The sequence below is a fragment of the Nyctereutes procyonoides genome, unplaced genomic scaffold, assembly GCF_905146905.1.
Source record: "Nyctereutes procyonoides isolate TBG_1078 unplaced genomic scaffold, NYPRO_anot_genome, whole genome shotgun sequence".
NCBI lineage: Eukaryota > Metazoa > Chordata > Mammalia > Carnivora > Canidae > Nyctereutes > Nyctereutes procyonoides.
In genome coordinates, this window is record NW_026575133.1 from 44503326 (window position 1) to 44515918 (window position 12593).

General features: G+C 41.0%; 1 long non-coding RNA gene across 2 annotated transcripts in view; it reads left to right on the plus strand.

The window, feature by feature from the left end:
• Nucleotides 1-511: 511 nt before the first annotated feature.
• The window catches only part of LOC129493674 (uncharacterized), a 73811-nt gene continuing 61729 nt past the window's right edge, over nt 512-12593 (plus strand). For both annotated transcript variants that reach the window (XR_008661186.1, XR_008661187.1), the window contains exon 1: nt 512-632. This is a non-coding gene — a long non-coding RNA (uncharacterized LOC129493674). The remainder of the gene's footprint in view (nt 633-12593) is intronic.

The window sequence follows — 12593 nt, forward strand, 5'->3', positions numbered from 1 at the left end:
CTTAAGCCGACTCTGCACTCAGTGCAGAGCCTGACCCGGGGATCAATTTGAAGACCCTGAAATCATGACCCTGAAATGATGACCATGAGACAACGACTTGAGCTGAAACCCAGAGCCAGTTGCTTAACCTACTGTGCCACCCAGGTGCCCCCTCAGGAGGGGCTTCTTAAGGAGGGCTGTAGACTGGATCAGGCTGCGGATGGGTAATGTTCTGGGGCCTAGAGAAAGGACAGAAGCCTAATGGAATTCTTTTTAAAGATTTTATTTATTTATTCATGAGAGACACAGAGAGAAAGAGGCAGAGACACAGGCAGAGGGAGAAGGAGACTCCATGCAGGGAGCCCAGCTTAATGGAATTTGGTGAACGTCTTGCTCCAGTTGATCACAGTGGGTACAAGCAACTCGGCTAATCATTTATGAGGAAAGAATGAGAATTTGGAGGGTTCAGTACTGTCTGAGGTACATAAGGGAGTACCCAGGAGTCCAAGGCTCAGAGCTTAGCTCTTAGGAACTGGCCAAAGGCACACCCCAAACACAGGTCTCCTTTCAGGATCTGCAGGGTTTGAGCAAGCCAGACCTCCCTGACGCCCTCTCCTGGGCTGGCACCCTTTCCTATGCCTGCTTCGAGCAAGGTAAGTGCAATCCCTGCATCTCTGTGCATCAATGACTGTAAGCTCCTGGAGGGTGGCGCCACCTGTGACTCCTCCATGGCTCCCACCCTAGTCCCCCACACAAAGCCTTGTCTCCTGGGAAAGCTAAGAGGCCGTAGGTAACTTTGGTTTCTAATTAACCGTGTTCCACCACTCATTCCAGAAACACACAATTCTACTATAATGTTCTTCTTAGCTTATCAGAGACTGCTACCTGGTATATTATGCTTCTTGAGGGTTTGTGTGTCTGTCTGTCTGTGTGTGTGTGTGTCTGTGTGAAATTACTTTAGGATTCAAGCAAGTGAAACTTTCTATAAAAATTTGCCTTTTATTATCATTGCCTAAGAACATTCGATCACAGAACTGAGAATGTTTTCATGCTTTGGGAATGAATTTCAGTGATATTCAGGACATTATCAGCAGGACTTGGAGGCCAAATGACTATAGACATGTTTGAATGCAGTGGACAGGGGAGAAAACATCTGAGCTGCCCTTCCATCAGCAAAAATTGTACTCGAGAAAAGCCAACAGAAAGCAATCCACCGGTATTGTTGAGAGAATCTTTGACCATCTACATTTTCCATTTCCTGTAACAATTCCCTTAAAAATGCCCCTCATTGGGTGCCTGGGTGGCTCAGAGGTTGAGTGTCTGTCTTTGGCTCAGATCATGATCCCAGGGTCCTGGGATCGAGTCCCACCTTGAGCTCCCTGCAGTGAGCCTCCCTCTCCCTCTGCCTTTGTCTCTGTCTCTTATAAATAAATAAATAAAATATTTTTTAAATGTCCCTTGTTAAAGCCCCATATCCTGTTTCACATGCTGCTTTTCAGTTTTCACATCTCCTTCTTATTTCCTTCCTTTCTGTTCTTCGGCGATGGCCTACTGGTAAATTCTTATCAACGATTATTTGGCTCTGGAAGATTGTCACTACTTGGTTGAACTCTGTCCCATTTACTGCTTCAATAGCTGCTTACCTCTTTCCAGTGCAGAATGGGGCAGGGACTACAGCTTCTACCATGAGGCACAAAGCACCACAGAATCCAGGTGCAAAGATTGTTTCCTGGCAGATTGTGTGGTCTCTGGGCTGAACACTTGACCCAAGTCTTTTTTAAAAATTTGTATTATTGAAGTATAGTTGACATACAAGGTCAGGTATGTCAACTATACTTCAGGCTCAGTTGCCCCACATGGTGATTCAACAACTCTATACATTACCCAATGCTCCCCACGAGGAGTGTAGCCAACATCTGTCACTGCACAATGTTACCACAATATTATTGACCATTCCCTATGCTGCAGGTCTCATCCCCATGACTTAGTTTATAACCAGAAGTTTGTACCTCTTGATTCCCTTCCCCTTTTCACCCATTCCTCCCTCTGGCAACCACTTGTTTGTTTTCTGTGTTTATGTGTCTGTTTCTGTTTTGCTTTGTTTTTTTTTTTTTGTTTTCTTTTTAGTATGATATTTGTCTTTCTAGTCTGTCTTCTTTCACTTAGCGTCGTTCCTTCTTAGTTCATCCTTGCTCCCATTGTGGTGAGATCCCATTCTTTTTAATGGCTGAGTAATATTCCATACATATATATATGCAAGAGTTTGCATTAATATATATATATATATATATATATATATATATATATATATACCACAGTCCCTTTACCCATTCATTTATCAACGGACACTTAGATTACTTCCATATCCTGGCTATTATAAATAATGTTACTGTAATAAACACAGAGGTGCAGATATCTTTTCAAAGTAGTGATTTCATTTTCTTTGTGTAAATGCCCAATAGAGAAATTACTGGATCATGTGGTATTTCTATTGGTAAATTTTTGAGGATTCTCCATACTGTTTTCTGTAGGGACTGCACCAATTTACATTCCCACCAACAGTGCACGAGGGTTTCATTTTCTCCACATCCTTGCCAGTACGGGTTATTTCTTGTTTTGTTTTGTTTTTATATTTTTCTGGCCCAAATCTTCATAAACATAAACCACATCCCTCTTTTGCCACATCACAAACAACAGCATGCAGCACAGATAAGGTAGGAGAGTTTTGCTTCTTATGGAGGAAAGCAGAATGGATCGCCATTTGTTGAAATAGAATGAAGGTAGGTAAAACCAGGACACCCTCTAGTTTTAAGTGTCCTGGATTCTCCTTCACGGACACATGTGGCATGATTGAAGATTCTCTGGCCTACTCTTTCAAGCATTAAGCCAATTATTTCAAGTCTAGCATCATTTTTAGTGATAAAGGTAGTCGGCCATATGTCGACCTTTTACAAAAGCCTTTAGAAATGGCTAATAATGCCTTACTCAATTAGATTGGTATCTCTTTCTTCATTCATTCAATATCAAGATCTTCTTTTAAAATTTAAGTGCAAGGATATATAGAAAAAAGCAATCATTTCCAGCCCTAGCTATATGTGTCCTCCAGCACATGAGTAAGTTTTTCTCTGAAGCATTTTGTTTTGTTTACCTTTTTAATGTAACAGATAAAAGTATGCAGATAATATGACTTATGAAATAATTTCCAAGGTGCCTGGGTGCCTCAGTCAGTGAAGAGTCTACCTTCAGCTCAAGTCATGATCCCAGGGTCCTGGGATCGAGTTCCATGTTGGGCTCTCTGCTGAGAGGGGAATCTGGTTCTCCCTCTCTGCCCCTCTCCCTATTCTCTCTCTCTAAAATAAATAAATATTTAAAACAATAAGCTAATAGAAAAAAATCAGATTTGTGGTTACCAGAGGTAGAGGCTGAAAGGAGGGGACAATTGGAGGAAGAGGACCAAAAGGTACAAAACTCCAGTTATAAGATAAATAAGTAGTAGAGATGGAATGTCCAGCATGATGACTATAGCTAACACCACTGTAGGGTATCCAGGAAGGTTGCTGAGAAAGTAGATCCCAAGAGCTTGCATTACAAGGAAAAACACTCCCTCCCCATTTTTTGTGTATCTTAAATAATGGATGATAACTAAATTTATGTGATAATTATTTCACAATATATGTAAGTTGAATCATTATGCTCTACACCTTTTGCTGTTGTCAACTATTACTTAATACAACTAGGGAGCAGAGATAGTTGAAACTATCAATAACAATAGTTAAGATAGTAAATTTCATATCATTTCTTTTTACCATAAAAAAAAAATCCACTCAAAAACGCACCAATTATAACAAAGCTGCCAGAGATACCTCTGAAGAAATAGGAAGCTGTAGGTTCTTATGCCCTTAATGATGTGTTACTGTCTGGCTAAGCATTTCTTGACAATCCAGTAACCAATGTATAGAAAAAAAAAGCCAAGAAAAGGAATTCAGTAGGATGCCTGGTGTTCTGATAGGCATTCGTATTTAGCCTTTTCATTCTCTGAACACTTATGTGGCACAAGCATGACAAGCACTGTTTAAGATGACCCAAGAAAATGTGACAAGAAAGCAGACAGTGTGCTTGGCATTTTAGAATTTCCATTCTAGTGAGGGATACAGATGCTGAGCCATAACAAAAGTACAATATAGGAAATAAGTGTAATTGAGCACAGAGCAGTAGCGAACAGTGCTGGGGGAAAAAAACATAATTAAAAAGCAAGGTGAAAGAGGGCTGGGCAGTATTCATTTGGATCATATCTAACCCTAGTGGTTCCCAGGTCTTCTCTAGGTAAATTTGAAAGTTTTTAAAGAAGTCAAAAATTGTTACTTGCAATGGATCTGACCACTTGTTAGTCAATATAAACGTGTGATTTGGGGTTCGAAGCAAGAAGGCATCTGCAATGTCAGCTGCTGTCTTTAAGTCCACAACTGAGAGCTTGAACTGGCTTGTTACCATGGCAACATTGACACATGCCTCCAGTGGGCAACTGTGGGAGCAGGAGTTGAAGAGTTAACTATTCCAAAGAGCAGTCTGCAGGGAGTCAATGTATCCCTGTTCTTTGGCAGTATTTCCTTTCACTTCCATGTCTCTCGGGCTATATATTTTTCCACCTGCAACTAAAATCCCAAAATATTCCCTTGGGACATTTTCTAGACTATCATCAACTCCTGATGTCCCTGCATGTGGCGTTTTCTTGCCCTGCATGAGCACACAGGTTGGTGACACATGAGCACACTCTTGCCGAGGGCATGGAGTCCTGTCTTTTAGAATGTCAAGGGCAATACTGTTGTCATCAGAACTCCTCTGATTGATGAACAAATAACACACAAAAATAACTGAATTTGTTCCTGGAAGAAAATGAATTCTCCCAACTCGGCATGGAGGTTTTGTCAAACCTTTGAGCTGAAAGACAGTGACATCTGCTAATGAGCGTCTGACACAAGTCCAAGCACGGCCAACTTCTAATGATCCTGAAAAATGGAAGACAGCCTTGTCAAGAAGCTCCCTGGTGTTAATTAGCCAACATTTTACTAATGATTTCTCCTTCTGTGATCCTTGTTCAGGTCCATATAACTCATTCAAGTAGAAAAAAATTATGGGCCCAATTTTGTAGGCAAGGAAATTGAGATTCAAAATGACAAGGGGGCCTAATTAAGATATCAAGAATAAGAAAAATAACAACCACCATCACTGACATTTATTGACCTCTTGCTCTCTATATGCCAGAAACTATGTTAAGTGTTCTACACGTATTAATCTATTTAAGCTCCACAACAACCATAGGAGGTAGGTATTATTGTTATGATTTCATTATTGAAGAATCTGGAACATGGCAAGAGTAAATAGATCACTTAATGTCACAGAGGTAGAAACAGGCAGAGCAGGATTTATTTTAAATTGGCATAAATTGGAGGCATAGAAAGTGAGAGAGGCCAAAGGACAGACAACACAGAGGGAAAAAGGAGCAGAATTACAAACCACAAATAATTTCTTATCAGTTGAATCACATATTTTCCCAGTTACCAACCATCAGTCTCCCAAAATAGAGAGAGAACAATAAACAAAATCCCTGTGTTCTTTTGGTGGCAAATAGGGCTCAGAAGTGGAGTTGACTATTTATAAGGCTGAGAGAACTATTTGAGAATATCTCCACGCAGGATACTTCGAGATCATTCACCATAGCTGACACCAGATAAATTCTTCATGTAAATGCAAAATGTAAAGCTCCCCTCAATCTGGATGAACACTGGTTATATTTTCCAAAACTTTAATATCACAATAACATTTTCTTCACCAAGAAAAAAAAATGTGTTTGGCTTCTCTCAAATGTTGCATTATAATTAACCCTTCAAAATGTTATAGTATTAAACACTCTTAACCAATAATAAATGCTGCACCATTTCTCTATTTGAAATGAAATTTAAACAACCTGCTATAGGGCAGAGTCGTTCAATGGAAGACAGAGGAAGCACATGCCAGCCAAATAATCAGAATAGGAAGAATAAACATCTCAGATACACTGGGAGGTGAATTTTAAATTCTGTTTTTACAGCTTGACTCCAGGAGGCAGCAAGAAAAAAAAGAAAAAATTAAAAGGAGGATATTTTCAAAGTAACAAATTGCCAACATTGACTCATGATGGGTCTGGAAGGTAGAACAATGGGGAAAGGGTAGGGATGATGAAGTGACTATAGCACATAGGTCTTCTAGTCACATGTTGGAAGTCTTGTCCCTGTCTAGGCATGACTGACTCCCACTGACTATGGCTAATGGAGGAAATCCTTCCTTGGCATGGAGCAGCCCAAAGGAAATTGGCCAACACTACCCAGGGCCATGTGGGTCATTACTAAGGGTGGAAGCAGATGCTTATCACCTAGGATGGCCCTCATTTAGTAGAGTCTGTGGCCTCATCACAACATCCTGTGTCCTGTGTCCCTCTCCTCCTTACCTGATTTCACGTACCTCACCTTCCTCCACCCAACCCATGTGATACAAAACCTATTCCATCTCAGGGATGAATGCAGGCTAGACAGAGCCCATCGGACAGAGACCAGTCTTCTGTTATTGGAACAATGATCAGCTCAGGGGTGGACATGGACCCGAATTTGTCCAAACTGAAGGGAAGGCATTATACAGCGGGCTCTCTCCAATCCCCAACAAAAATTAACCAGGAAAGCATGTCCCAGGCTGCTTTGAGCAGTCGGCTTGCAAAAGTAAATGGTTTAATAAACAATCTGAATTGCATGAGGCAAACAAAAACATGATACATTTTAAAATTTAACTATTAGGCCAACTGTGTTTGGTCAAATTTCTTTTTGCCACCTGATTATGCATCTAGGGCAGACCCCATAGTTTCTGATTGCTTTCATGACTCAAATCTGCAGCCAGTCTAATTCAATTTACAGTCTGGTTCTTACGTGTGATGTAAAGCTCTTGTTCCCTTTTGCTGAGCACCAGCCAGGCTGTGGCCCAAGGAACTTGAAGGGAAGAAGGAAAGTGTCTGCTATTTTTGTCTTTTTTCTGCCTTTCCTCTTTCTCTCTCTCAGTGTTGGGCACTGGAGAGCAAGAAGGGAAGCAGGGCAAGTGTTTCTTTATCTGGCAGCGGAACTGCAATTCTCTATTGACCACTCTTGCTTCTCTCATTAATACCACCCAATACCATCCCGTTGGCAATGCTGCCTTTGAGGCAGGAGCCCAAATATCTGCTCTTCCCATGGAATATGTGTGTGAACATTTTGGAGGGCCCCGTGCGATCATTCAATTTGCTGAAGAGGGAGACACAACTCCAGCTCTGCCTCTTCTTCCTGCAGCCCCATGACCCACCCCACCACCCACCCACGTTCCCTACCCTCCCTCTGTTTCTTCCCCTCCCCCATCCAAATCTCTTACTTCTGGTTCCCAGCACCCAACAGACAATGCTCTTGAACAGACCCCAGGCAAAATAGCTCAAGCATAGTTGCCTAACACAACACCTACAGTAAACCAAGGCAAACTCATCATATCAAACAGTGAGAACCTTATCTGCACCAACCGGTCCCTTCCCCCTTCATCTCAGCCAGTGCCTTCTCTCTGGAATTTTCTTCTCTGCTCAGATGTGCCTAAAGTAAAATAATCAAGTCTTCTGCCTAAACAGGCAGCCAATCAAAAAAGTAAACAAACCAGAATCCCTTCCTAAAGGGATGATCTTGGTGTTCCCTCTTTTGATTTCAAGAAGAGAAGGAAAAATACCCTCCATCCAAGGAGGAGAAGGAAAAAGGCAGAAGCTGATGACACATTAGTCATGCAGCTGGGATGATGGCTGAAATAGCTTAAGAAATATAGATCTGAGGCTATGTTTTCCCATTTCTAGAGGTCAGTTTTGGCCAAATAAACAATGACAACTGAGAAAGAGTTTCAAAACTGACCAAATAAGTGGGATGTGTGTGTTTCTTTCCTTTTCCTTTCCTTCTATATCAACCTGTTGGAGTTCAAAACTGAGAAAGCAGCACCAGCCACGTGATTTGTTGGACTGACGCTTCAGTCCTAATGCAGCACCCCTTGTTCAAAAAAGTTTTCAGAATTTCAAGAGAGTGACAGCAGAGCAATTAATCAAGCACAAGGCCTTTCTCAGGGCAAGGCCAAGTGTGCTGGCCAGGTTACATGAGCCAGTGGATCCAGAAAGCAGAGCATCAGCCCAAAGAAAACTATTCTTTAGCCTTAGTGTCTTGCAGTTTATCTTGTTCAGTTTTGGATTTGCCTGGAACCCATACACCTTGTTCCTTCTTTTTTTATCTTCAAAAATCCATCTTCCATTGGAATAAGAACTCGTTTCCCTTTTAATTTATGCCTGTTCCCCTACCATTGTACTTTGAAAGCACAACTAATTCCTCTGTTAAATCCTCACCAGGTACACAGATCACTCGAAGGACCCTTTGAATAACATGAATCATTCAAAATCCAACCTCGAGACTTAATCTTATCCCATCCCACCTCAAATTACCTTCCATTCTTGCCACTTTTATTACTTTCCCCCCCACAGTCTGAGATCAAAATTGGACCCCTTCCGATCATTTCACAGTTTCACTCTGAAATGCATTAAGCAATCTTGGTGGTCCATCCCTGGAGGCTCAGCGGTTGCGCATCCAGCTTATGGCCTCAAGGCATGGCACCCGCGATCTGGTATACTGAGTCCCCCCATGGGCCTCCCCCCAGGCAGCCCGCCCCCCCCTCCGCCATATGACCTCTGCCCTACTCTCCGACGTGTCCCCTCCATCATGAAAAAATATACCTCTCTCTCCCCCCTCTCCACAACTCCCCCGCCCCCTTTGGTCGCTGATCCTGCCATGGAATGAATCTATCCTACCTGCTGATAGACCGCCCACAACTAATATATCCTGGGAGGCCCAACTTTGCATAATATGTATCGTAATCCCCGGTTGTCCCCCCCCCCCCCCCCCCCCCCTTTACCTATGTATAGTACGCACTAACCTTCCCTCCTACTGTCCTCGGTCCAAATCCCATTGGAGGGCGGGACTTTTGGCAGCTAATTAAGTCATGAGGGTGCATCCTACATGAATGCTCATGAGTGCCCTCTACCTAATCACTAGCGACCATCTGTTTAGATCTCTCCTCCACTTTCACTTCTCAATCTCCAACCCATGCGTACTCATAACCCGTCGATGGCCACTCTGCAACCCACGCAAGCATGAATCCTCCTAAAGCACATCAAATCTGCTGGTGCCCTGATAGCAGGCTTCCCAGCCTCCAGAGCTGTAGGAAACAAGTGTTTGTTGTTTAAGTCTCTAGTCATGGTATTCTATTATATCAGCCAGAACTAAGGCAACTCCAGAGAACCTCAATGCCCCCTTCTGTCTTTCTATGATCACACACACATTCTGAGATAGAGAGATAGTACTGGTCAGGATTAAAGTTACAGTGAGAAAGCTTGAGAGGTCTACTGGAGAATAAGGACTTTGAGGTTTCACATAATCTGTGCCTTGAAGCCTAGATCAGATTTGAAAAAGCAGAAGTTGAAGATGTGTTGCAAAAATAATTAAGAGTGTAGGCAATGGGATGGATCTCAAAGCTAAGACAATATAGGACACAGAGCATGGAAAATGGGAAGACTTATGATTCAAAAGTGGTTGGAGGGCAGCCTGGATGGCTCAGCAGTTTAGTGCCACCTTCAGCCCAGGGCCTGATCCTGGAGACCCGGGATCAAGTCCCACATTGGGCTCCCTGCAGAGAGCCTGCTTCTCCCTCTGCCTATGTCTCTACCTGTGCCTCTGCCTCTCTTTCTCTTTCTCTCTTTCTCTCTCTCTCTCTCTCTCTCTCTCTCTCTCCCTGTCTTTCATGAATAAATGAATAAGATCTTTTTTTAAAAAAGTGGTTAAAAGTGGTTGGAGCCAAAATGTAGAAGTCCTTGAAAGGAGATGTAGAGTCTATTCAAGCAATGTGATATTTTATGCACATTTACTTTGAAAGTAAGTTACTTGTGTTTTATATTAGTCTAGTATTTTGAATCTCGACAAGCTATTACTATCATTCCAGATGCATGGAGTAGCTTCACATACAATGTAGATTCTGTGATTTAAGTCATAGTTTAGTAAGTGAGAGACTACTGGTATTGTCTGTTTTACTCATGATAAGGAGACAAAGGAATGCAGAATTTGAGATAAGGGAATCTAGTCTTGTGGTTCATTTGCCACTGAACATCTGTTATCTTCTGAGGAAATCATTAACCTTTCTGAGCTTCAGTTTGTTCAACTGTAAAATGAACTTTTACCTTCTGTTCCAAGTTATTATAAGTATTTGGTTGGACAACATTTGCAAACATGTTTTGTAAACAGCAAGACCCTATCCAAGGTATAGTGTTAATATGATTCCTGAATCCTTGACTATATTTTGGAAAGGCCACCCCAATTGATGCCTGCTTGAAAAATGACATACAAGTCTGCAGAGGTAGAGTTAGAACAGGCTAGAGTATTTATAAATCTAGTTTTCATCTAGTCAAAGCATATTTGACAGGTGATTCTCAGGGGAAGTTCTCAAGTGTCAAGTTCGTGGACCCATGAATAGAGCCTGTAATTGAGGATAGTCAACTCAGCTTGAAGAAACATTGCTAGGATCTTGGAGAACATAAGATTTTTTAAAGGGAAATTTTATGTAATACTACTGCATTCATATTCCCTGATTCTCTATATTTTCCTAGTCCTATTGTCTCAGCTCCATAAGACTATAGGTCTCTATATTTTGAAATGAGTGCTGATAGTGAAACAATTGTGTAATCACCTCTCAGTGAGACATAATTATAGTCTGGTCCTTGTGATTTAGTGGACAGAGACTAGATGTTATTTACTCCATCCACAAGTTTCTTGTTATGACCCCACAAATGACCCATGACCTTGAAGAACTTTGTATAAGCTGTTTTCTCTTCCTGGAATATATGTTCACCTATCATGGACACTTAATAGTGGCTCTTCCAGTATCTATTTGTCCCACCCCAATGACTCCCAAATTCCATCCTTGTATCTTAAGGTAATCATCTTTGTATCTGCTTGATTAATGGTAAACTAATACCTTCCCAGACTCCAGAGGTTTGCACACAACCTAAGACAATCCAGTCACCACTTTCTACTTCCTTGGCCACAGTGGTTGATTTAGGGTTGGACATATGACTAAGCCTAGAGAGTGAAGCAAGGGTTTAAGTCAGTAAACTTGGTCTAATGAAATAGATCTGTCAGGATAAATAAGCTTGTTTTTACATCTATTTTTATTTTTTCATTTTTCTAATTTGTTCACTAAGTATTTGTGGTATTATGTGTGGTTTCTTCAATAATTTAATTGAGGTTTCTTAAAACCAAAACTTATTCCTTTCTAAATATTCGAAAGATAATTCTATCATTTTAAGCAGTTTGATTAATAATGTAGTTTAGCATACAAGAAATTAATTAAATATCTTTTTAAAGATTTCTCTTGGTATCTCTTTGGAATTAAATGTGCTTAAGCCTGGCATCTCTCCTCTAGAAACCAGAAGCCTGTAAGTCTATTACAATAGATGCCCAACAATACATCATAAAAATAATATCAAACAAACTTGATTAAGTTATTGCAAAAATTCATGCCTCTAAGAAGACTTGCCCTCAGCTTATATCCAGCTTTTTATAGTTTTAGGTAACTTTTTTTAAAGTGGCCACAAGTTATTTGACACTCCTCCAACTGAGCAGTGTCTATGTTATCTGCACTTGTATCTGAGTGGGTTCTGACATTTTCATACAACAATGTTTGGTAGAAGTGATGTTTTGTGATTTCTAAGGCTACATAATTAAATGCTATTCTGTTTCTGCTCTTGACTACTCACTATGTGGGAATCCAGCTGCCATATAAAAAGAAAATCAGACTAGCCTGAAATTACCTTACTAGAGAGAACAAGTGTAGACATTCCTGCTGACAGTCCCAGGGAGTCTGGGCTTCAAGTCATCCAACCCAGGCACCACACATCATGAAGCAGAGACAAGCCGTCCCTGTATTATCTAAATTCCTAACCCATAGAATTCTTTCAACATAATAAAACTGCTATGTGCTACTGAGTGGTTTTGTTATATGGCATAGTCACAGGAAAATTTACCTTTATCCCTTCAAGGATTAACTTAAGGTTTTTCTTTGATGTGTTTTAACTAGTGTATGTCTAAGTATACCATTGTTTTTATTATATTTAGGATTTAATAAACTCCTTGAGGGGCACCTGGGTGGCTCAGTGGTTGAGCATCTGCATTTGGCTCAGGTCGTGATACTGGGGTCCTGGGATCGAGTCCCACACCAGGCTCCCTATGGGGGAGCTCTGCCTATGTCTCTGCCTCTCTCTCTCCATGTCCCTCATGAATAAATAAATAAAAAGTTTAAAAAATTAAGAAAATAATATAAACTTCATAAATCCATGATTATTGTATTAAAGAGCTCTGGAAAACTCTCAGGCATCCTGTTTCTGTACCATTCAATCTCTCCTTTCTTTCCCTATCTTCCTATCCCATTAAACATGTTAGACCTTTATACTATGTCTTATGTTTCTGGTGTCTCTTCTGGTGTCTCTTCATGCTAGA